The 5,193-nt window shown below is 35.0% G+C and overlaps 1 pseudogene; it reads left to right on the top strand.

The window, feature by feature from the left end:
* Positions 1–1,079: 1,079 nt before the first annotated feature.
* Positions 1,080–4,908, top strand: LOC143552026 (zinc finger BED domain-containing protein RICESLEEPER 2-like; annotated as a pseudogene).
* The last annotated feature ends 285 nt before the right edge of the window (positions 4,909–5,193 follow it).

Here is a 5,193-nt window from a genome sequence, read left to right as displayed (position 1 = left end):
ATCACCCGTGTCAGCACATGTCGTGTTTTGCAATACACGACTGTGCCTTTCCTCTGAAGCAATTTATCAAAATTTTGTCTTTCAATGTTTGACTCATTATTCATGATAATCAATTAGGATAGCCCGCTACAATGAACATCACTCGTACTTAAGGTTTTCAGACATATTGGAAGAAGAAAGAATGGCATTCCACTGTTTGCAAACAATTAAGCATGGAATTGAGAAGCCAATGTTGCACGGGTGTACAAGAACAATGAGAGATAGGGTTGTAAGCGAAACGGACGTCCGACGTCCGGTCATCCGTTCGGTATGAAGTTCGTTTATGTTTGTCCGTTTAATAAACGAACCGCACATGGACAAAATATTTTGTTCGGTAAGTTTAACGGACGACTATGGACAAAGGTCTAGTCCATTCGATAGTGTTCGTAAACTTCCGGTAACATCTGTCTGGTAAAGTCCGTCCAGTTCGGTTGTATATGCATGTCCGTCTGTCCACTGTTAATGACATTATTTTTTAAATAATATGATTTTATTTATTTGTCTTTTACCAAAATATATAAGGAGAAAAATAATACAAAAACCTAAATAAAACAAACGCCTCTCCAGCTTCCTTCAACATCTCCACCCACACAGAACCCCTTATCCCGTACGTTGATTTTTATCAATCGTTGATCTGTAATTAGTTTACGTTATAATTGGTTTTGGATTTTGTTATATACTTCAAGAGTTCAAGAAATTTGATATATGCAAATCGGAAAAACTGGTCACACGATGAAATTTTGTCACTCATTTAATAATGAATGAGCATTTTTTGATCACTAACCAATATGTTCATTTTTTTGACCTTTTGGGTTAACATTTTAAACATATTATTAGTTTCTTATTTGAACTTTCAATTCACAAATCCGGTATTGCATAGACTAGGCCATGGTGAAAGTGTTGTAATTAGAACATATTCTTTAACTAAAGTCTTGATAACGAACATGTTCGTTCGTTTTCAAAGTGTTTAGATATATCCAGTATTGTAATCTAATTGTGAAATTTTTAGTGGTATTAATCATACTTTTGTATTACTATATATGTTTGATGTGTCTTGTACTGGGCCACTTTTCTATGATGAAGATTATATTTGACCTAAGTTCACCATTTGAATCAACCAAATTTCAGTCTAACGCTGACACTCCATCAATGGAAAATAATCAAGATGCATATGTTTTTATACTTTAAGCAATTGATGAAGAACCCAGTGAAGGTGTAAATGCAACAATCGATGGTGTAGAACAAGCACAAGCAGAAAAAAATGAAGAAGAACCGTTCAACAAAAAGAAAGGAAAGAAGATCAATAGCCTGGAAACATTTTCTTGAGGTCGCTTTGGATGATGGAACTAAAATGCATCGGTGCAATCATTATGGGGAGAAAGTGAAAAAAAATATGAAGATGGAACAACTACACCAATGCGTAGGCACATTAAAGTTTGCCCAAAATTACAAGTTGTGAACAAAGGTTAGTTAAAGTTGAATGTTTCGACTAGAAAGTCAGATTCTTCTACAAGTGTCCAAATTTGGAAGTTTGATAATTCTAGGTTGAGATAGGTTGTTTCTCATATGATAATGGTTCATGAATTGCCATATAGTTTTGTTGAGTATGAACTCTTTAATGTGGTGATGAAGGAAGCTAATCCATTATTTAACAAAATCTCATGTGCATCGGCTAAGAATGATTGTGTATCTAGTTATAAAATTGGAAGGAAAAAAAATTCAAAATTTAATAAATTCAGTTAATCGTGTTAACGTCACAACTGATATGTGGATATCAGTTCAGAATAATCATTACATGGTATTGACATGCCACCTTGTAGACTTAGATTTTAAGCTACATAAATGCATCTTGAGTTTTGTTCAAGTAGATCCACCATATACTAGAATTCATATCTATGATTTCCTTCACAAGTGTATGAAAGAATGGAAGATTGAGACGAAGGTTGCTACGTTAATGGTTAATGATGCTAAAACTAATGATGTGGTGGCCAAGAAGTTAATGGAAAATCTGGATAACCAAAAGAAACTTGCTATTGATGGACAACTGTTTCATGTGCGGTGTTGCACACACATTTTGAATTTGTTAGTTCAAGATGGCTTAAAAGAAATTAAAGACAGAATTCACAATGTCCACAGGAGTGTGAAACACGTGAGTGCCTCTCCGAGTCGATTGCATATCTTCAATGAGCTTTCTAAGCAATTATTAATGTCAAAGAAGCATCTAATCTTAGATTTTAGTACTCGGTGGAATGCCACGTAATCCATGTTATCTACAGCATTGAATTTTAAAGAAGTTTTTGCAAATTATGCCGATAGAGAACCTACATACGACACTTTGCATAGTGAGGAAGATTGAAAAAAAGTTGATGATGTCTGCTCCTTTTTATAACTTTTCAATGATGTGACAATGATAATTTCAGATATTTGATTTAATATAAGTGTGCAAATTGTTTTGTAAAATAATATGTACTTTATATTATTGTTTTGTTACTTTAAACTATTGATTAGTTATTGAAGTAGTAAAATGAATTAATGGATCATGTAAACTGTTTGCTTTACTTTTAATTTATTATTTTACTTAGTAGGTTATGAGTAGCCGACATCCAATTTATTTCTTAAAGAGTTATATGACATAAAATAAGAATTTGATGAGGTAGCTTTTGATGAGAATGATTACATGAAAGGTATGGCTGAGAAGATGAAACAAAAATTTGACAAGTATTGGGGTTCATGTAATTATTTTGATTTCAATTAGTGCTCTTATTATAACAAACCACAAAATGAAAATAAAGAGATAAAAGAAGAAAATTCCATCCCACATTGGTGGAGGAAAGAAAAGGAGAGGCTTCCACCATAGTATTAATAGGAGTGTAAGTTTCTTGTCCCATATCGCTAGATTATAAAACTAGCGAGCTCTTTATAAGAAAGAAAATTTAAATGTTAATATTCTTATAAGACAAATCACACCCAGTGGTCCTAGCAGAGGGTGCGAAGCATCCGAACGCGCACGGGCTCGGGCTCGGGCGAAGTGCGATGGGTGCAATGTGGCGCTTTGATGGCGCACTTCGCACGCTCGCATCGCCACGAGCCGCTTAAGGGCCGCCTTAGTATTTTTGTGGAAAATTAAGATTTTTAATAATCCTTCATCGCGATACGCGACGGATATAGATTAGCCTCATCAAGTAGCGCGATTACGTGTAACCTTAACCAGAAATAATGCGGCGTAGAGAACGCGATGAACTGTTAAAGTTACACATCGCGTATCGCGACGTGGAGGTTACACAGACGGGACATGTGGTGTGCCACGTAGCAGGTCTAGGTCTGACTAGGCAAAGCTATGAGATTCTTCGCGATACGCGACGACCTTTGCCTATGGCCATCGCGTATCGCGACGAGCTTTAGAATTTGCTATAAATAGGTTGCAAATGGGACATTCTTCCCTGCACAAAATCCTTCTTTCTCTATGAATTTTTCACACACATATACATAGATATTAAGAGTATAATACCGAGTGTCGTAACGATATCCTATCCGATCGAAAGAAACTTAAATACGTGAATCCAAATGCTCTGCCTATTAAGGTAAGACATTGCGCCATCGTGTAAAGTTTCTACTCTCGTGATCATCGTTAAGATTATTGGTTTTATACTAATATAGGTATACTACATTGTGTTTATCCTAGGTGCTTAATACCAAGAGGCGTTTTCTTTAATTGTAACTAGCAAGGTGAGACATTCGAGTTTTTGTACAACTCACATTTACGTGAGACAACTATTTTCCGACATTTGTCATGATAATTTTAAAACCTATAAAACTCATGACAAATGATATAAATGTTTCCAAATATATTTTTAAAAGTATTTAAATACATTACAATAATTAAGTCTCTGTAGACTTACGGGATGGTTACTACTAGTATTGTGGGGTTTTGCATACAAGGCTTGCCTACTGGGCTATTACACGTTACTTATTGGACAAGTGTTAGCTAATAAGTAATATGACCACAGTCATAGATACGGTCGAGTGACAAGTACCTTTCGGTAATTTGTAAGCAGGCATATGTAAAAACATCTTAATGTTGTAACTGTAAAATGTGTCATTTTCAAATGAATGTACTCGCTAGTATTTCTTGCTGATCAAATATTTTAAACATGTTTCAAGTGACTTGTTAGAGACAAAGGAATGATGCCTGCGGGCTTTTAACTTAAATAAGTGGCTTGTCACAAGAATAAAGAAACGTGTTTGTAAATTAGGGTTTATCCGTATAAAAATTGTGTTTGTATCAAAATGGATTAAATTCCCAGTTTATTATAATAACAATCATGGTGTTTTTATAACTCTGATCATTTTTCCTAACTACGGTTCTGTTGAAATATTCCGCTGCAAAATAATTTAATAAACACTAATACCACCAATCAACGTTCACGGCTTCCCTCCCCATGTATAGGGGTCGAGGGCTGTGACACTTATGGATCCTATATACAAAATGAAGTTAATTTCCTTTTATTTTAACACCATTTATTCTAAAGAAAAGGCTGAACAGAGATTAAGTTGGTTCAAGATAAATTAGATTAGTTATTTAAAGAGTATGTTGAGGCTTATGACGAGCCCAATGTTAGTTTGTCTACAGGTGCAAATGTCGGGAATGGTCTGAGCGGGAGTACAAGTGGTTATAGTTATAAGGCTTCTAGATTTTGTAAGGGTATCAAGAAAGGTGGTGCTAAGTATGATCAACATATTAGAAGCGTTGATTATGTTGAAAGTGTCAAGTCAGAGCTAGTCACTTATTTGGAAGAAGCAATTTTTATTACTGAACCCTGGGGGGTGTATTTTGATGCGTTGGGGGTGATGGAAAGAGAACAAACATAAGTATAGAATTTTGTCCAAAATGGCAGCTAATATCTTAGCTATTCCAATCACCACAGTTGCCTCAGAATCAGCTTTTAGTGCGGGTGGGAGGGTTGTCGATCCACATCGTGCTTCTTTAGGAACTCGGACGGTAGATATTCTTATTTGAGGAGCTGATTGGTATCGCCATAACTACGGGCTTAAAAAAAAGAAAAACAAGGTAATGCTATTTGTTTTCAACTAATTTTCATTTTCTTATCAACATGTAATATACTAATAGTTATTTTATTTTATCAATGTAGGAAA

The sequence above is a fragment of the Bidens hawaiensis genome, unplaced genomic scaffold, assembly GCF_021521415.1.
Source record: "Bidens hawaiensis isolate Kalapana, Puna unplaced genomic scaffold, B.hawaiensis_p1.1 tig00016756_1, whole genome shotgun sequence".
Taxonomy (NCBI): domain Eukaryota; kingdom Viridiplantae; phylum Streptophyta; class Magnoliopsida; order Asterales; family Asteraceae; genus Bidens; species Bidens hawaiensis.
This window is presented reverse-complemented; position numbering and strand designations above follow the sequence as displayed.